The 21,664-nt window shown below is 36.1% G+C and overlaps 1 protein-coding gene across 6 annotated transcripts in view; it reads right to left on the bottom strand.

Annotated features, from left to right (window-relative positions):
* The window catches only part of CTNNA2 (catenin alpha 2), a 453,719-nt gene that overhangs the window by 222,518 nt on the left and 209,537 nt on the right, over nt 1–21,664 (bottom strand). The window contains exon 1 of one of the 6 annotated variants that reach the window (XM_052682455.1): nt 591–834. The exons of the other annotated variants lie outside the window; for them this stretch is intronic. The gene's annotated coding sequence lies outside the window, so the exon portion shown is untranslated. Of the gene's footprint in view, nt 1–590; nt 835–21,664 lie in introns of those variants that run through there. 6 annotated transcript variants of the gene reach the window in all.

Raw genomic sequence — 21,664 nt, 5'->3', positions numbered from 1 at the left:
TTTTTGTTACCTAGCTTGAAACTACAGGGAGGAAAACAACCACAGAAGATAACATGAATATCTATGCTCAACAGACATTCAATGTATCTATATGTTTGTCTATTCTTTTGTCTTCTTTGAAAGAGAAACGCAGATTTAGGAAGACAAGGAAATATCTGGAGAAAAACATGAAGAATATTAGGCATTAATAAAGCAATGCCTATCTTACAGACAAAAGTATTTTAAATCTGAAAACAATTAAAGAATATGGTTGGAAGAAAACTGTTAACTAGAGAAGAGAATTGAACACTGCCATTCTTAGTATCAAAGAGACTTCCAACAGCTTCCCATGGTCTGAGAACCACCTAATGCAATCTTGTGACTTGCCATGTAAGTATGCCTTACATGGCAAAGAATATCCACTTCACAGATCTGAGAAGAAAAACTAAAAGGAACTTAACCCAGAGATTGTAAATAAAACAATCAAAAAGAAACATCAAGATCTCCCAAAAAGATTGTTGTTTTTGCACCTCTCTTCAGCATGCAGCTGTTTTTCATACCAGCCATACCTGAAGACAATAGCTTACTCTATCTGCCCATCACACACTTACCTTCTGTTAGTAGCTTAGGCACAGGTGACTGAGAGCAGAGAAGATACTCATTATCCAGTTTTTCTCAGTAGCTGTATAAATGATATTGAAGCTGTTTTCTAAACCATACTCTTCCATTTTTTCAGCATAAGAAATTCCCATTCAAGATTATTTCTCTCGTTTTTCTTAATGTAGACTTTTAAATGAGGTCCTCCTGCAGTTAGTTCTATTTTAAATTCTTTCTAACACGCAATAGGATTTATCTACGTGAGAACACTGCTTCAATTTAACTGCCCACAGTTTGATTTAGTTGAACACGACCTTGCTTTATTTCCATTTATCTTGTTACAGTTTAAGTTAATGGGGAATTGACTGAAAATCTGGCTCAGCTGCGTCGAAGCAAACAGCTGTAGCAATTTAAGATGTTCTGCAGCTGCTCATTCTGTCCCTCTGCCAAATATTACACTGCTAGAAATTCTGCAAAGAGCATTCAAGCTTTGGCCAACATAGCTGACATTTGTGTATATTGATACAAACCCATTTTCACATTTTTTCTCTGTTGTATCTACAAGAAAAATGATTGTCCTCAACTAGGGACACAACAGAGCATAGACATTGCTAAATTTGCTTACCTTTTGCTGAACAGCACTAATACACCACATAAGGGATATCCTTAAAAATTGTCCTTCCACAAACATGAAGAAATTGTTCAATTCCAAAATGTGATACATATTTCATATAATTAATAGGTTCATCTACACACACTGCCTTGTTTTAAGACCTTGCTCTAAGGGAATGTATATACATTGTATCTGCCAGGTTCATTTTAGTTGATTTCAATACCAGAAGTGATGGATTAAAAACAAGGAGAGATCTCATAAGGAGAGATACTTTCCAAAAATATCCAAAAATAACAATCAAACTTTCACAAGAGAAACATTTAGCATAATAAAACCATTCAGGATTCAAATAAGATTGGTGGATTCTCTTGAAAAAGTAATGCAAAAGGGCATTCCATCTATCAGGAAATAGCTTTCTAAACTTTTCAAAATGATCTTTAAAGCACAGGAAAGGAAGAGGGCTATCTACTCAACACATCAAGTCCAAATTCATTTGCAGAAGTGCTGTGAAACTGGATACTTCTCTGATGTCTTGTTAAAAACAGGAACCCAAAACCACACTGGCCGAAGGATACATTTTAGAATTGCCTTCCTGCTGTTCATAAAATGTTCATGTTTGGTGGAGTGTATTTATAAAGTGTATCTTCCCCAAGTTTTCACTTTGCTGTCAGATCTCTCAAAACACTACTGACCACATATTACAGGTGATAGTTTATGCATCCAAAGCATTTTTTTTTCTCCAAAATTATCCTTTCACCAAAATTTCAGGCTTTGTGATGTCATAACAATTACCAAAACTTCCACAAAACAGATCGGTGTTAGAGCCCATCTGTCACAAGTCCATCTAAAATTACATTAGTTAGTCTTCAGAGAGAACAAGACTGAACATGAGAACTCGTATCAATTAAAAATGTTATTTTCTGAACACTCACACTGAAACTCCTTGGACAAAGTCACATAGAAGGTGAAAAAGAAGATCTAAAATGTCTATAGATGTTTATATTTGTTCTAGGAATATGTAGGAATTCAAAATGTACATAGCTATCATGGTTAAACATGCTGTTAACCACTACAGAGCTGGACAATTTGTTTGTTCCTTTTCCATGTATTTCTTTTTTCCCTTAGATCTAAAAGGGATTTGTCTGTTTGTTACTGTTTTTGTTTCCATATATTACAAAACCACCTTCATGTAATTATAAGCATTTAATTGCTTTGGGATTCCAGCATCATTTCACTCTGTAGTCTTGAAAATATTTGCTGTCTGTAGGCTATTTTTCTTTGGGCATTGTAAAATTATCTATTTCCTTGGGTTTATTTTTTTTACCAGATTAGCTGACAAAATTCTATTGTGCAGAAGAAAGTAAAAGTCCTGCTTCTGTTTTGACCTATTTGTTTAAAAAACAGAAGTTATTCAACTTTAATAAATGTGTTTATTACTGTAATTCCTCTATTCAAAGTCATAAAGTTAAACCAGAACCTCAGCATCTCTATAATTTTTATCTTCAAGCACTGAAAGCTTATGTTACATGCAGAAGCTCTTGAAAAAATACATCTAATTTTTTTCTTAGAACAAGATATGCTAGACAGCAGCATTTTGACTGTAAGAGGGAAGAAGGTTTATCTTATGCTTCCTCACTCTTGGAATAAATTGTGCTATCCGAAGGACTTCTTCCAGCCTTTCTCTCACTGCATGGTTTATTATCTGGTATACAATAAATCAAGAGATACCTCTGTCCAGTACTTTTCTGCTGATCACACTAGACTCAGAGTCACAGGAGACTTTTTTTCTTGCTTTTCTCCACCATCTTGACAAGAAAGACATTGCCTAAGGTACTAGCCAAACTATCTGAAAGATAGCTCTGCCCTTCTTCACTGGTTAACAGCAGATCAACGTAACTGTAAAATATTACCTGCTGTATATCTGCATTGAATAAAAGCACAGCACAACAATACCTGAGCCAGTGCAAAATCTGGCACACTTTGCTTGAGGTGGAAAACTGCTGCTCCTTCATCTGAAGGAGCAGCCCTTTCGTAAGAGCTCGTTTGCATAATTACAAGTCATATGGACAGCGGTTCTGATGAAAAAACAAACAAACCAAAGAAATAATTTGCACCAGTGGAGGTTTAGATGGGATATCAGGAGGAATTTATTGACAGAGAGGGTGGTCAAGGGTTGGACCAGGCTGCCCTGGAAAATCGTTGAGTCTCCATCTCTGGAGGTATTAAGGGTCATGTGGATATGGCACTAAGGAACATGTGGCACTAAGGAACATAATATAGTGCTGGAACTCAGTAAGGCAGGCTTACGGTTCGTTGATGATCCTGAAGGTCTTTTCCAACCATGAGATGATTTATTTATTCTGTATATATACACAAAGTCATAAAATCAATTATCGGCACGAATTATGAAAATTGAAATAGCAGAGAAATGTTTCAAAATGGCTCCCACCATTCCTCCCGCAATGTCAAAAAGTACAGAAGTAATAGGAACAGCTGAAATTTATATCACAAAACGGTGAAGAAATCAATTGATTTCTTAGACATATCAGTGCCCACAGATATATCCTGTGAATACAGCATTCCAAAACTCCCCTAGCCCACATACTGTGTTTTCTGGTGCTTTACTCCACTTGTTGCAGACCGAATAGAAGATGGATTGTCAGCATTCACAAAGAGAGAGACTGCCCATGTATTTCTACTGCAGCATGTTAAATGGACTCTCAGGTAAAATGAAAATGGAAACTGTTTATGAACGAACGATACGTACTGCAGTTCACAGCATACCACTGAGAAAAGTCAGTTCTGTTAATCTTCCTAAAAAACAGAAGAGTGAACTGAAAATTTAACAGGAAAGGTAATTTACAAAGAAAACTGACACAGTTTCATGACTGGCTAGAGGGAGGAAACAATCCAGTTAGCGGATGAAAAGACTGACAAATGTTTCCTAGGAATCTTAAGATGGAGAACACTAAATTAATGCTTAATGCTGTTCAAAGGAATCAATCATTTCCAAACCGGTAAGTACAACATAAGGTATTATGTTTGGTTGTGTTCTTGCCAGACTGATGGATCTCTGCACTCACCAAAAAAAACCAAATTCTGCAGGACACATTGCTACCTCCCAACCACTATCCTCTTCTATAAGGAGTATCAGTAACCAATCTGTCCTGGCACGCTCTACAGAAAGACGAATATGGAGGTAGTGGGTATCTACAGGAGAGGGACGCCTGAAGAGAGAAGCCAGAAGCCAGAAATGGCATATAGCATATAGCAAATAGGTTGCAGATGAATGGCTGTTGAATTAATGCTAATTAATGAGCATGAATAGGGATTATGTGTTCAGAACGATCCTATAGTTAAGAAAGAAAGCAGAGGGATCAAAATTTAGCCTGTATTCTCACCACTGACTCCCTCTGTTCGTTCTATTCCATTTTGAAAGAATAAAAAAGAGGAAAGAAACAACAAGGAAGGGCAATTATACCCAGATACACTTCTGAAGTTTCCCTGCAATGATGAAAACTTATCTAGGACTACAAAGTGGTTTTTTTTTTGTTTTTTTTGTTTTTTTTTTTTTTTTTTTGTTTTTTTTTTCCAGAGAAGTAAGAATTTTAATTGCAAAGCAATTAATTATGGTATTTAATAATTAAGTTTTCATCAATACAGACAGAATACTGAGTAATTTTTTTTTTAGCCTTGATTTTGAGGGAACCAAAAAACTGCAATTCAATTACAATAAGAAATTGAAGGGAAAATAAACACTACAAATAATCTTTTCTAATGCTTCAGTGCAGCACTCCAGCCATCTGCAAACCACCTCATAGCCTCCCACTGATTTGACTTTCCTAACGCACTGCAGGTTGACATCTATTGGCATCAGACTTTAAAAATACTTCAATCAAGATCTGTATAATCCTTGTAACTAAAATGTCTTTGTTCTGTTTAATGATCAAACATTTCTGAAAACACAGCCACCACTCCCTGCATTCAGGATGCTCACAGGTGAGTCAAGGCACAATAAAAAGAACAATAATCTAGCAAATCTCTTTGGAGAATGTGTTTATCACCATGCCTGCAGATTCTTACACTACAAATGCATTGGCAACGATTTCTAGCAGATCATATACGAAGACATGAATGTAATTTGAGAAATTCAGAGATGCAAAGAAAAAGCAATCAACAACCTCGATAGGACATTTCAGGGGGGAAAAAAAAGAAAGATTTTGTAAACATGACTGATTGGAAAGTCCTTCAAAAGAAAAAAGAGGGAATGGAAGAAGCAATGACCTTTCCTACCCATCCTTCAAACAGTCATTTTTAGAAAGTTTTGTATTACCCATAAAATTAGCTAGAAGATAAATCTCACTATGGTGATTTGCTCTTTCCAAAGCCAGTGTTCTGAGCCCTCACTGTATAATTACTTCAAATAGATAAAGCATGAGTCATCTGTTCTAGTCTAACCTTTGCATTTAAATTTGAATTTTATTCTTGCTTATCTTTTTTTCCTAAATTGATATTACTGTCTACTATGTTTATTAAAAACAACTTAAAGTCACGGTGCATATCAAACTCTGCACTGAGGCGCCATTTGTTGTGTTATTTTAATTAACATGTCTCAGAGAGATTGCAATTCCAATCATTTCTATTAAGTATATCATAGTTTTCTTTTCCTTAAATGTCAGATTTTGTTTTTCATTTCAAATTATGTCCCAATACCCTAGAGCCTTTTAGTAAATGCTCTGCACAACCAGGTATGAAACTCAGAGGCACTCTCTTGTTTTTCTAACTTTGCACCGACTACCGTGGCTGATGAAGCAATGTCTTTCAGCAGGTTGGCAAATTTGCTCTCCCTGGATCACTTCCTCCTCTCCCACTCTCAGTGAGACTTATGTTCCATTGATGCAGACTTTATAACTAATACAGATGGGATAGAAAACACTAAGTGATAACCAAGCACTTTCTGAAATCCAGGAAATACATTCTTTTACCAATAATGAGGCCAAGTAGTCTTCCCTTCCTCCTATTCATAAACTCATACTGTACTCAAAAGGAAAATTAAAATGACAATCTCCTACATCTGAACTATATTGGCAGCAGATTTCAGGGTTACATCTTCGTTTTCTCTATATGTTTTTGGCCATTATTTATCACTATTCTTTAAATGCATCCTTGTGTAGTAAACTGGATCTCAACATACTTGAAAGACTTCAGGATGAACCACTGGGAACAGAGAAGAGGTTCAGTTAACACCTTTCTTAAGTGAACTTAAGTTCACTTACATACCTAACAGTGCCTCAAAAACACTGAAAGAAAAATAATTCACTTTTCTACATTTTAGGGGGTTCTGGTTATTTTTAAAGATTCCCTTTTCAGCCCATCCCTTTCCTTTCCAAGATATCCTATAAAAATTACAATAAGATGCTTCAGTGAATCCAGTGGGGACCAAAACTGGTAAAAGAGCTGGAGGGCATGTCCTGTGAGGAGGGGTAGAGGGCAGTGGGGCTGTCCAATCTAGAGGAGGACAAGAAGAGATCTTACTGTTCCCTGCAGCTCCCTGAGGAGGGGAAGCAGAGCCGTGCTCCTTCCTGAGAACCGATGGCAGAAGGGAAATGGCACAGAGCTATACCAGGAGAGGGTCAGGTTAAGCACTGGGAAACATTTCTGTGCCAAGAGTGAGATCAAACACTAGAACAGGATTCCTAGAGTGGTGGCTGATGCCACAAGCCTGTCAGTGTTCAAGACGCATTTGGATAACATCCTCAATAACGTGTTTCGATTTTTGGCTAGCCTGGAAGTGGTGAGGCAGTTGGACTTGATGATTTTTGTGGTTTCTTTCCAACCAATCTATTCTAATTCAGTGATTCAACCTATTCCTTTCCCCAGCCATTACAAAGCTGCATAGTCAGCTGATCAAAATAAATGAATCCACAGCATTTATTCAGCATTTTGAGCAGAATTCCTTTACTTGGTTAAATACTCCTCTCTGTTCCATGACCAGTGGATGAGCTGACTGGAAGAAGCTTTTACAGAGCCGTAAGAGCTCGCTGCTCATCACAGCTGTCAGACTGCTCTGCAGGTAGCTGAATCTGGAGCAAGTTTTGCAAATCACTACCAGACAAAGCAGACAAAAGCATGTCAGTCTCAAAAACTCCCACACACCACACAAAGTACCATCAGAATAATTCTTTAATGTCCCCCCTCCCTCCCTTTTCTTTTTTCTTATACATTATAGAACTAGTGGTCCATTTACTATCATCATGACAGTTTCCTAGTCTGAAAGACTACGAGTCTCCAAGCTCCTAGTTTTCAGACAGTGGGATGCACTGACAGGTGAAACTTCACTACTGCTAATTAAATTCATTACTGCTGTCTAGCTGTTGCTTTGAAAATCCAAACAAAACTAATTAACTCTAGATTGATTTTTTTTTTCTCAGTATAGAAAAAAAAATAGAGAAAAAAAGAGTGTATAGAAGTTTAAACGCACAAGGCAATCCTAAGAATTGTGTAACTCATCTGCAAATATATGAAAGTAGATTTTTTTCAGTGCAGACTTTTGTTCAGTTCTTGCTTATAAGTAGGGGTCAGTATCTTTGAATGGAACAACTGAAGTGTCACTTATGACAGAAAAATCCTGAAGTCTCTACACAAGGCCAGAGTTCTCTGCCTCTCCAACTGTGAAACGCAACAGTGACTGCAAGAGAAAGCCCACTACTGTGTCTGTATTTGTATCCTGCAGATATGTTTAAAACTAAAGTCCTTTAATTCTACCCATCCTAACTTTTAATACTTACCTGTAAGCATGGCATGCTTTCCATCCTTTCATCCATCCATGCATTTTTGTTATTTTATTTTCTATTCTTCTCTAAATTACCTGTAGTATATTGATGTAGAAAACTGGAGACATACAACTACAAGTAGGATTCTGTACATACTTTCACAATTAGTTTGCAGAGCTGTTAATCTTCTCACTGCTTTTCATATCATAATAAGTGAACCAAGGGCCACCTGAAATTGCAGGAAAGTGTTCCCCAAGGAACAGATTTTCACACACAAGTGGATTTTTAACTCAATCACTAGAAACTTCTTTTTCCTTGCATTTGAATTTATTTCTTTGCATTTGAATATATTTTCTTTGCATTTGAATTCTTTGCATTTCTAACTTTCCCCCTTTTGGTGATCAAAGTGATTTGGATTTGAGCATCTTCTAGTTCATGTTCAGAAAACACATTTTGAATATTTGCATAGAGGAAACATAGGAACAAGGAAATAAAAGAGCTCTTTACCCCAAAAATTTACAAAGAGGCACAAAAGGAATCTCAAAGGTGATGCCATCGGCCTTTCCAGCATCATTTGGAATTAGCACTACAGTAACATTCACATTTGCTCACACATCACTTTAATCCCAGAACAGGATTTTCAAGTACTGCCCTAGCTGCAGAGAATGGAAGTTGTGTCTCAGCGCAAGGAAGTATTTCACCCTCTCTGCTAAAATCCTGTATGACCAATTTAAATAAAAGAAAATGAGCTTCCTGTCTGAGTGCATATACTGGAGCTCAATGCCAGTCCTTTTAGAAACTGCAACGCTTTCTGGTTCAGCACGTATACAGTGAGAGTAACTGCTGAGCACAAATATTTCCTACCCCTGCATAGAGCTGGAGCAAGGACATTGCCCTGCCCTGGCACTCTGCTGCAACCCTAAGGAGGCCTTGACCGAAAGTCTCACAAATGCTGCCAGCTGATGTTGACAAGACTGTAGAGGGCACTTAAAACAACACAGCAAATGCGGGACTTTGGACCACACACTGTCCCATCCTTGTTTGCCTCAAGCCCCACTGGACTGAAGCAGTTAAGCAAAATGGACAACAGACAGGTAAAAGAGTTTTATAGTCCGAAAACTATAATGCAAGGCTGGCATTGCTTTTTCTTTCCCAGCAGACAGTCTAGCTAGAAGAGGAGGACAGTTCAGCATGAGAAATGGGAAGCAGATAAATTTGGAAACCCGAGTCTGCCCTCCTGGAAACTGTGTTGCAGAAATGTTTAAGAACTCCTAACAACCCTTATAAGCTCCTGTGGAGAAGCACTTAATAGGCAAAGGACTCTCGTCTCATAAAATGACATTCTAGCTTTAGAAGTACACGTGTAGCAGTGACCACACTGTAGGAACACTGAAGCATGACTTGGCCAAAAGTCTATAGAGCTGCTTAGAAAAGTGTCACATAAAGCCTTTCATGGGATTTTACATCTTTCTCACAATTGCCTTCTTTACTGATCAAGGAGATGCAGAATGAATTTCCTAAGAACCAAAGTCTCCCCAGTTTTGACCTAGACTTTGTTACCACGCAATGTAAGGAAATTCTTCACATCTGACCAATGTGAAGTTAGGATATTTAAAAAACAAAACAGAACAAAAAAATGCAGATTTCAAGAAGCATAAAGCAAATAATGCACAGGATCATAGTTTGAAATAGTTGCTAGGAGAAGAGCAGAATGGGAACAAGGAAGATAAAGAAGTCAAGGGAAAATCATCCATGTGAATTGTTCTGTATTCGCATCTCCTCAGTTAAGCCTTTGGTGCATTAGTCCATGTAGGTCTTACCAAAGCTTGGGAAGTGACAGGACTGCAATACAATAGGATTAAGAAATAAGTGTCCTGTGTCACTGATGATCCCGGAGCAGCTTTCAGATTGTTGACATTCACCAGCACTACCAGAGTTCATACAGATTTTGACAAAATTTTAACCGAGCAAACTCTTGCTAAGGAGAGTTAAAACACTTCGCAAGGAGATTCAGAGATTGATAGATAATTAACATTTTTTGTTACTTTCCAGTATTTTGTCAAGGTATTCAAAATGATATGATATGAAAAAGTTTTTCTCTTCGTTTGTTTGGCAGCTCTCAGAATTTAAGTAGAAAAGTGGCTGCAGTGCTCAGGGCTGAATTATATCGGATTATATTTGTACCATTTCATCTCCAGAAGTCAGGAAAGAGAGCAACACAAAGTTTTTAAATATTCAGTCTTTACAACAAGCAAACAACCTGGTAGAGTAGATTTCAAACTCTGGTTAAGGATTAACATAATAATGTTTTGAAAATGAAGGATATGTGAAGACAACTACAATTTTCAATTATCTATTTCCTAAGGCTTTGTATTAAGCAATTTTAGGTATCCTGAGCTGTAACGCCTCTGTCTTTAGCATTATCTGCCAACAAATAAACATCAAAAGCAAGTGATTTCAGTGGCATTCACTCAAAGAAAAAAGGTGTTAAGAAATTTGTAGGTAAACAGAAAATGAAAAAAGAATTGCGTATTTTCTTCATAAAATATATAGGGTTGTTTTGGAGCTCTCAACTAGCCAAAATTTTTGCTCTTGTCTGTGATAGTAAGAGAAAGCTGAGGCACCAGACATATATTTCTTATTTCCTAAGTCTGTTTATTTTAGGATTTAACTGCTATACAAAACAAAGTTACTGATTATTTAAAAAAAAGGGTGCGTTTGTGTGCCTTTCTCAAATTTTATTCACAGTTTGTAAGTAATAAAGAAGTGTGAGTCAATTAACTGTATTGAATGTAATCATAAGCCCATAAATTCTTTTTACTGTATTGAGTTCCAGCTTTGCATACTAATAGCTCATATTCATTCTTTTTCTTGGAAGTCTTCAGTGCTACATTCTTTTTTAGTGGCTATTGCAAACAAGCAGTTATGAATTTTAAAATAACAACTGTTTCTTTGCTTTAAAGGGAATCCCGCATCTGTTCACCTGACCATAACATGCTTGAAGGCTGTACTGTAGGGAAATATCTGCCACTTACACAACTGGAGAAGTTGACTAGAATATTTTTCAGTGTTCGAAGAGTCAGGAAAAGAGTTAAACAGAAAGACAAAGGAAAGGTGACTCTGGCTGGGGAACAGATCCTCAGATAAAGCACCGAGTCCAATTAGGGCACTGTGCTTTGAGATAACTGCAATCTTGTTTGCGAATGTACAAGTGGAAACTGCAAACACCTTGAAGAGGCGCAGGGAACGTGGTGTAGGAGAGAAGATTCTTTATTTATTCTAAAAGGGAAAAAGAAAAGATGGATTGTTCCACTTTAGTCAACTACAGCATGAGTAATGCTGGGATCTAGAGAACTTAAATGGGCCAAAAGAACATTTATTAGAGATGAACTCTATTTTATCCTGCCACTAAAAGAGAAGAAGGAATAGGGTGACTTCCTCAGGTGTCCTGTAAACAACTGTAGACTGCTTTAAAAAGAAGATGAAAAGGCAAATCTGAAACTGAAATAAGCCTTAAACTAGTTCATTTAAATTTTTAAGATATACAAAAGCCAATTACCTTTCATTTCTAGGTCACTTAAACCATGTTTTCTTATATATTCATTATATGACTACATTTAATTTAAATGTAAAAAGCATTTAAACTATCCTTGGCCACACGAATTACCATGTTCCTCAAGAAAGTTACTGAATATCCTTAGTACATCTCATAAACGCCTCTACACTAATGATCTAATTCATTGTTAGTGTTCTTTTTGCTTTTCACTTATTACAGTCCAGTTTTGGAATATAAAATATGCTTTCTGAAATAAGAGTTTTCATCACTTATGTACTTCCAGCTAGCAAAGCAGAAAATAGAGAAAATGGCTATTTCTATTTCATATTGCTTAATATCCATCATTTTAATGGAAATGAGATAAAGTAGATAATGGTAATAAGAATAGCATTAGCAGCACATATATATATTACATATTTCTCAGAGGTACCACTGTTGTACCATTTACATTGTTAATATTAAAATGTCTCGAGCAGTACAACCCAGTGTAACCAATACTATAAATATTACCTTTAATAAAAAGAGTTGAATGAGATTTTAACCTTGAATTTGATAAAATGTTGAAAATAACTTTTATATGTATATGACCTAGCTCGTGTGAATAGCTAAGTACTTTTTCCTTCAAATAAATCTTTCTCCAAAGTAAAACTTCCTTGGACTATTCTTAGCTGTAATATCTTCTGCACATTAAGTGATCATAGACCTTTTCTGTACTTCTTGTAAGCGTAAATGAGAAGCAGAAATGTCAATTTAGATGAAGCCTTTGTAAGTAGAATTAAACACGAAGAAACACTTTAAGAAATGTTCCATTTTGGGGTTACTTCAGTAAAGTGTTCAGAAAGTTATCCACATGTTCAAATAACCTGAGTCCAGGTATAAATACAACGTAAAATAGTTTTGAATTAGAACACTTTGCAAAAGAAGAAAAATAAATTTGGATTCTACGAAATAATCAGGACACAGATCATCAAAACACTGAGGTTGCAAGAGTCCTCAGGAAATTTCTAGCCCCATCTTCTACTTAAGGCAGGGCTGGCTGTCAGAGAACAGTGCCTCCTCGTGCTCATCCCACGTGTTTGTATCCTGACAGGTCAAATTCCAGGGTGGAAATGTGTATTGCATTCAGAGTGTAGTTCTGTGCCACTGGAGCTATGAATGAGAAGGTCTTCACCTTGCTTATCTAAAGGTGACAGGGTCAAGAAAAAGGCAAAAATGAGGACAAAACATTAATGGTAGGGTTAAGCCAAAGATGGCCACTGGGGAGGAAATGGCAAAGCTTAGGCAAGGGAGAAATATAAAAATCAGCCTATGAGAAAAGTGAATTCTTAGCCAAATGTTACTAGCATGGGATGGTCATACAAAGTATATTCTGTCTTCTGATCAATGCTGCTGCTTTGACTACTTTGATAAAAAGATGGTTGATCCGGATAATATATGACCTAAAGTATTCATAATTGCCAGTTAACTAAATAACTATGGAGAATTATTATTTTTTAATGTAGATAAGACAAAGCCGATAGTAGCCTTTGATATTCATGCTGGCGGTCATGAAATTTGATTAAGCAAGAAAATTGGAATGAATCTTTAACATGCAATTGGATGAAAATACCACACTTGAAGAAATGGATAACTGTAAGGAATAATGACTTAAATATTAGGAATGGGTTAGAAGCTGAAAGTACAAAGCTCAACTTCTTACACTATAGACTATTGATACTAATTTCTTTTTGGCTATAGAATTCCCAGGTGTATATAGTAATGAAAGACCTATTATTCTAAGTAAATATAATCTAATGCATTAATATATAGGATCTGTAAAAAGGCAAATGCAATATTATGAGTGTCAGGTGAGCACAGATAGGAAGTATTGATTATATTGTGTAAGGTAATGGCAAGTTTTCATCTGGAACTCTGTGTACTTCAGTCATTTACGCTCAAGAAAGAGGAATTTAAATCATTAGAGAAAGGTGTTAGGAGGATGTGCTAGGATGATAAAGGGTAACAAAGCTGGAATTATATAGTTCCACCAAAAGGAAGGCTGCTGGGAGACTGTTCTGTTGAAAGATACCATGAAAAGCAACTGTCCAGAGTAAGATTTACTAAGAATAAAAGATAGAGTTGGTAGAAAATGAATGGGCTGTGAATGGGCTGGAACCAAATACAAACTGAAAACTACAAGGTTTCTGAAAATAACAAGATTGAGGTTCTGAAAGAGCCCTTCAGGAAGAACAGAGAAAAACATAAGTCTTAAATATATTGAGAACTTTCATAGAATCACAAGTAAGATTAAAAGGTCTGTCTGCAACAGTGGATGTTTGGTTACAAGAAATGCAGGAACTTTATTTTCAGCTTGTATTCCTTTTGTCTCAGATCAATATATAGGGAAGTATCAATTGTTTAACAGTATGGGGCTTTCATTCCATATGCCAAGACATAAACTGCTATCTCCACGGTGCAATAGAAAGAATAGAAAGTCCGCTACTGAGAGCAGAAGTACTGTTTTATTTTTCATAAAATGCTAGGATGGAGCAATATAGAAGCTAGGAAGAAGAAGAGGCAAAAAAAACACATTCAACTTCAGATCTCCCAAGAATGACATTAAAAAGTTAAGCAGCACTTAGTCTTCTGTAAGATGTCATTTCTGTTCAGTGTAACTGTTAGACACTTAATGTGGATAGATAGTCTAAGCAGACTCTGTGAAGACAGAATTTCTTCCTTTACATCCCCTCTAAAAGCTTTTAAAATCTCTCTGTCAGGAACAATTTAACTGCATATCAATTGCATTCCCCTACTACAGCAATACTTATAATAAGGGAATATCACGGGGAAAAAAAAAACAGATTTTGATAACTCTGACAGTAAAATGAAACACTGTCAATCTAATCTGCTGGAAAGCTGGGACTGTACATTAACCTCACTTTGCTCATTAAAGTTCTCATTCAATTAAAATAGCAGCTGGGACACGTCTGAATGATACCATGCTGTTATGCTGCCAACAAGTTCATTTCTGGTACTTCTCCGTTGACCTCAACAATAATGGGATCTGAGACTTCAAAGTTTTTCAATGCATCCTCATGGTTTAGAATAGAGATCAGCTTACAAAACATAAACTGCTTATTTATATCCTTGATACAAAGGATGTGCAGGGCCTATCTGTAACAAATGATTCAGACATTTCCCGGTTATTTTCAGTGCACAGTATGAGGTTTTATGTCTTCAAATGTGGGATTTACATAGATAAAACCATTCTCCTTCAAAAATGAAAGACATGGAAAAGGTTTTACTTCATCTGCTTTTGTCTTTCTCTATTGGTTTTCTTTCCCAAGTTAGAGAAGAAGAAACATGAATTTTATAATTTAGCATAGAGTTATCAAAAGAAAAACAGTTTTAACCTTGACTGTATATACTTAACATACTGAAAGGAATACAATTGAATCAATTTCCATATATATCTATAAAAAATCGAACTGATACCCAGGGTGAGAAGCATCACTCCCTAAATGCCTATATTCTATGCATTAATACAATTATAATTTTTCAAAAAATATATTTGAAAAAGAAAAATTACAATTTTTCTTCTTACGTCGGTCTTCATTTCAGTTTCCATGGTGCTCCTAATAAATAGTAATAAAAGTGGATATTTCCAAAGGACAAACTGGTGGTTTTATTCTCAATTCCTAATATCACCTAAGCAAAAGCAAAAAATAAAATAAATACTAGATATTTAGGGAAGACTGGGAACAGCTCCATTAAAGTCAATAGTTATACATAAAAATACATAAAACTGGAGAAGGCAGAATAATAAATGCCTTTAGATAATGTATGAGAATCACAGTATGAAGTCTCAGTAGAGTCACATCTACAAAGGGAAGGTAGTCAGGGATCCAATTTTTAACTTGCCATTTCAAGCTAAAGGAGGAAGGAATAAAAATTTCATAGCATCAACACTCTCTGAAAACTCTTTTGTGCTTAAATAGTTTGCCCTGAAAAACTTTCAAGCTGAAAGTAATAAAATTAGCATCACAATTCATTACATCTACTGTGTCCATCCATGAATCAAGACTGTTGATAGAACAGCTGCCCAGAGAGGCTGTGGATGCCCCGTCCATCCCTGGAGGTGTTCAAGGCCAGGTTGGATGGGGCCCTGGGCAGCCTGGTCTAGTATGAAATGGGGAGGTTGGTGGCCCTGCCTGTGTCAGGGGGGTTGGAGATTCATGATCATTGAGATCCCTTCCATTCTGTGATTCTGTGATTTTGTGATTGTTGTTTAGCAGGACTGTCAATCTGGCATCTTCAGCTTCCAATACATTGCTTAAAAAGAGAGGTCTAATTAGCCAAGGACAAAGTATTTGCATCCAAAAGAGTTAAGAAGTTTTTTTCTTTTTTTTCATTCTTTAATAAAGTGGCAAGCACCTCTGATTTTCACCTCTTTACCATCTCAAGGTAATAAGGAGGAAGATTTTTTTTGTTTTGTCAAAATTTTATCTTTTCCTTTAAAGAGATAATACAAGCTTCTAAATAAGCAAGTTCACTAATAACTGTGTTGATTTGAACTGCCTGTGTACTAATGAAAGAAACATCACTGACATTTCTAAAATATACCTTTTTGACATACCTTTCCAAGGAATACATAAAAAGCTGTATTGGATTTATTCAACAAGAACAACAAAAAATCCCTATTAGCTTCTGAACAGGAAATCTGGGCCAGGGGAAGGATCCAGCAAACAGGAAGACACATTTCCAAGTCTGTTCATTTTTGAGTCTCCTCTGCTTGACTTTTTAGAGAGCTAAGATATTCTAAATTAGTGTTTCACTATTAAAAAATAAAAATTGAAAAAGCCTTTGGTGAAAAGAAAGCTTTTAGTCCCCCAACAAGAAGCAATTATTACATGGTTCTAGCCAGCCTTACACCTTTATCTTAATGACTGTTTACATCAGAGCTAACTCTCTAGGAAGAAATCTAAACTTTCCAGGTACCACATTTGGCTCTCTATAGCATCTCTAAGATACATAACAAAAGTATTTACCTCCCTAAAATTAATTATATTCTCCTTTTTTTAGAGGGCGAAAATAGAATGAGAATCATGACAATCATCTCAGGGATGTATCTCACCCAGATTGTAAAGACACACCCTGATGAACATTATAGCGAAGTCTTTCTCTTCCATTCTTCTATCCAAAACTGTAGATGACATCAATGACAATTTTGCTACCCCAAGTATGACTATATGTGCTTGTTAATGTGGCTGTAGGAGTGGTCTCTTAAAAAAGTACTTTCTCAAAGAAAAGAGGGCAGAATATTCATGTTGCTAGAGACCACCTCCACTTCTCCTCCACTGTGTGCTTGGGTTTTGGTGCTGACACCCTCATGAGAAGCATATTCTTCATTACTATTCATTAAGAGATTCAGGTATTAAGGAAAAGATGAAGAGATTTTTACCACGAGAGAGCTGCCAGATACTACAGGGAGTAAATATCATGATAAAATGAGTTTTAAAAGAAAACAAAACTAAATATTTTCTTTTAATTGACCTTTTTAGGTACCAAGAGGTTTTTAATCTCCAAATACTAGCCTTCTGCTCCCTTAAGAACACATTTAAAGAGTTAAATAAAACACATTTTAATGTAGCAGGACTTCCCTGTTTTGCTCCATGGACATGATTTAACGTAAGACTTGACATCTTCTCTCTCTTCTTTTTTTTTTTTTTATTTTTTTTTTAATATGTATTTGTTTCCATGATCTTTCTCTTAGTGACCAGAAGGGGCTCTTCATTATTAGGCAGTGCCAGTGAAATGCTGAAAATATGAGACCCCATAAAACCCAAAGATTTATAGCAATATAAAATCCTTTCACAGGAGAAAAGCCATGTAAGAAAAAAAAATGTGCACCACCTTGTCTCTTCTTCCATGTGACTCCCTTCCCTGTGTACCAACCTTGTTTTCTTTCCTCCTCTCCATCCACCTTCTTTGCCTTCTTTCTTTACCAAGGCGGTTAGCACTGAATTATAGAATCATAGAATTGTTAGAGTTGGAAGGGATCTTCAAAGATCATCTGGTCCATTGCCCCTACAGTGTACAAGGACATTAAAGAGTACAGGGATATGATCAGGGTGCTCAGAGCTCTGTCCAGCCTCATCTTAGTATTTTCAGTGACCTGTTCAGGTACATCACTGTCACGGGTAATTGTTTACACCAGATTACCCTGTGCAAAGTCTGCAGAAGTGCAACTCTAGGTGCAGGGACCCTGTACACAGCCCTGCTATTTGCCTTAGAATGATGCTGTACAAGTTGCACCACCTTCCTGTCCTTCAAATTTCCATCCAAATGGAGTTATTAATATTTAATCTTTCATAAGTCTACAGCAAAAAAGCGATACTATTTCCTTTTCTTTTTCATAATTAACTCTTCTGATGTTCTGACTTATTTTATTCCCACTCTTCATTCTAAGCTTGGTGGTGGAGTAGGAGGAAATTAAGTTTGGTAGGATGTTGCAGTATAGTCTTTCCCACTGAGCCTTTAAGATGTGTATTCAAGCACCAGTATCTGGAAAAAATCAAGAAGCAGTTACATGGTACATCCAATTGGTTTAACAAATACATTCAGGCATTATGATGCTTTGGATTCTCATCAGATATCTGTTTGCTTTTTAAGAAAGGTATTTTATTATTTATTTATTTTTAATAATACATGCACTGAATAAATGAAATGCCTTTTTTTTTTTTTTTTTGCTGTATATTTTACAAAGCTGTCACCTAGCAGTTAAAAATGTTCAATAGATTGATAATGATCTTCACTGTCCCCAGCTGCACTTTGTTTTTACATTCTTTCACACCTAATCCTCACCATCTGCGCATTCAATATTAGACACAGTCCCTGGTGGAGCTCACAGCAGATAAGCCTGCAGCTCAGTGGTTCTGACAAATTTCTCCCATCAGTCAAACAACATCCCAAACACCTACAATTACTTCACAGCATTACAGAGAGAGATACTCAGCTGAGTCAGAGAAATGCATTAATATTACTTTGCAATTATTCAGTACCTGGGAGAACTATACTTCTAAATTACTCATAGATCATTAGCATACAGATGTTACAAGTTTTCATGTATTTTACATTTTCATAACAAAATTGTAGTGTCTGTTTATCTCCATATTAGCACAGTGCCTGCTTTCTCTTTGTAACAGACACAGAATTTGAAATAGAAGTTTGATTGTTTGCAAACAATCTGGGTATAAACTATGTAGAAATATCATTTAAAGGTCAGTTTTAAAACAGTCATTACAGTTTTGGAATGTTAGACTTTTTTTAGCAATTATTTGAAATAAGGCTAGCCTTATTTCCTAGCCTTAGAGCTATTTGCACAGAGAAATACGCAATGCAGTTAAAGAAGTCTTTACACTTAAGACAGTAGGTGCTGTATAATTCACTTTTCACATCATTCAAAAATGCTTCTACAGCTTTCATTAATGTTGAAAAGTTCACAGCAAGTTATTTCAGCAATATTCATTCCTACAATGCTTTTGAAGTCATGATTATGTCTGACTTCAAACCAAACAATGATCTGACACATCTGCTAGGTTAATAAATGCTGTCTACTCTGTTGTTTATCATTATTTTTCTATGAAGCAGATCTTGTAGTCTTTTTTCATACTAGAATTAAAGCCTGAAGGATGCAGTCCATTCCTTGTGCTCTGGGCTAGGGTGATCTACATGACAGTGCTACTTTTGTACGTGGCAATTTAAGAAAGAGAAACATAAGGTTACCAAATCAGTATGGTTTTGTGTTGGTTTTCATCAAATCAGTATGGTTTATGTTGTTTTTTGTTGTTGAAGTTGCTGTTATTATCACATGTAACTTAACATGTATTACACGTGTTACACATTATTAACACGTGTAACTTAAATGAAGAGTGCAGAAAGTAATTTGTGCTACTACAAAGCAGGAAGCCAACAAATTTAGATTACCAGCACAGAACCACTGTAACTGAATCTGACTGCATTCTCTTAACTGAACAGATTGAGCACTGCTAGATTGTAAAACTAACAGTATTTTCAATTCAATACAATATTTCTCTTCCTTTATAAAAATCATGGCTCCCAGATAAGTTTGATTCTACGGGAAGTACCAATTTCATGCTACGGTATTTTCCTTGTTGCTTTCAAAATAATGAATAGTTTTAAGAAAGAGAGAAAATAAAGTTGTAATTTCTGCCTCAGAAAAAAAAAAAAAAACACCTCAATTTTCCAGAAAGCAATAAGCATAGTTATCTTCTATTGAAATACGTGAATAATGGGTTTTAATGATGACTCTTCCACTAATTTCATAACACTTTCTCCCAGCTGACTAAAACAGGCTTTATTCAACGAACCTCAATGAATTCAAACATCTGAACACCATAAGGTAGCACTGCTGCAATGACACAGTGCTGCATATCTAAACAGTACAAATGCATACATTTTAGCTAGCTTCAGTCGATAATGGATCGGCTGTATTTGCTCTCCTCAGTAGCAAATGTTCTTTACAATAAAATTAGCCTTCAGAAAGAATATTTCAAAGCAGCCAGTGAACACGCTTAGCTGGGTGAAGTGCAACACAAGGTCCACAACAATATGTCCTCCAGTTCCTTGCTACTGGCTACAGTGATTCTCCAATGAATTTCCTTATCCTTCATTTTAGGAAACAGCTGCCTCACTCATCAATTTCTTGAGTATAAAAGAATAATTCCCAGGAACATTAAATGTTGATGTTAAAAGATGGTCTGCAAATATTACTGGTCTGCAGATCCAAAATTTAATATTTTTTGGATCAAAATGGGATTCTTATTCTTTGAAGAGCTACACACAATTGATCAGTTCATGTTCTCTTCCAGAGTCAGTGGAACATGATAATATTGAATTTAAGGTACACGAAGCTGTAGTGTACCAACTCATCTAATCTGACCAAAGCTTTCTGCCACCTGCAGTCCAAGATTTCTGCAAGTCAAGCTAGAAATGGTTCATGAAACGTAACTGCAAGTAGGATGAGAGTACCACCGTTTTTACTAGAGCACTTGTCTAATGAATTCCAGGAACTGTTCTTGAGAGATGTCAAGAAAAATACTTCCTGAGGAACTTTGCAAGGACGTTAGGATGATGGAGAAAGGGAAGGGACCTAGAAATTAGATCAGAAAGGAGAAAGAAACACATCTAAACAGTAAAACTAAGCAGTACAACAGAAGCAAATACACAGGGTAAAAGAGGTGGATGTTTGCAGAACAGTGTGAAATGAATGAGACAGGATATCTGCTAGGATAACAGCATATCATAGTATAATTACATATTTACCATAATGAGTAGTCGCAAGGCAGTAGCCATATGCAGAACTCGTATTTCCTTCTGACTGCTTGGCTAGTAGTAGTGCTCTTTTGAGAAGTCCATGTGGTGTGTCTTCAGTGTAGTTATATACACACACTACGTGTCACACACCAATTTTCATATGGGCATATTATCATTCCTTACAAATTAATTAAGCCTAACAGAACCTATGATTATACAGGTAAGGTTTATTATTTCAGTTTTACTATTGGGAAAAAGGCAGAGTGAGATTAAGTATCCTATCAGAGTAAAGGAATCTTTAAATGATGGTGAAAACACAAGTCAAAGTCCCTGATTCCCAAGCAAATGATGATAAGCTTGAAGATTTTATGCACAGGAATAAAACAATTTTTTCTCTGTTTGCTTTTTAATACGGCCTTTTCCAGCTGAAAATGACTTCTACAATTGGATTACCAACAGTAATACTTAGGAATCTCTCCTGCCTAAATCAATCCTACATCTTTCTGAAGTTCTCATGTTCTTCATTTTATGGTTTTGTTTTCAGATGACTTTCAGCAACATTTACTCCATTTATGTGTATCTCTGTGACACATGGGAGCACCATCTTTATAAAGCCACAGGTCTAAACAGAATGGAACAGTCAAGTTGAAAGGGACCTACAAAAATCATCAGGCCCTACTTCATTTAATTAATTGAAATGTCTTTGCAGATTGACAAATACATTAGAGAAATTACAGTTTCTTGTATCTCTCTGGCCAATTTAGACAGGAGCACACACAGACATCAAAGTATCATCTGATTATTTTTAAACTTCAACTATACAACAACTTG

Source organism: Tympanuchus pallidicinctus, unplaced genomic scaffold (genome assembly GCF_026119805.1).
Source record: "Tympanuchus pallidicinctus isolate F22 unplaced genomic scaffold, pur_lepc_1.0 scaffold2, whole genome shotgun sequence".
Taxonomy (NCBI): Eukaryota; Metazoa; Chordata; class Aves; order Galliformes; family Phasianidae; genus Tympanuchus; species Tympanuchus pallidicinctus.
Note: the sequence above shows the minus strand (reverse complement) of the source record. Positions and strands in the feature narration are given on the sequence as shown.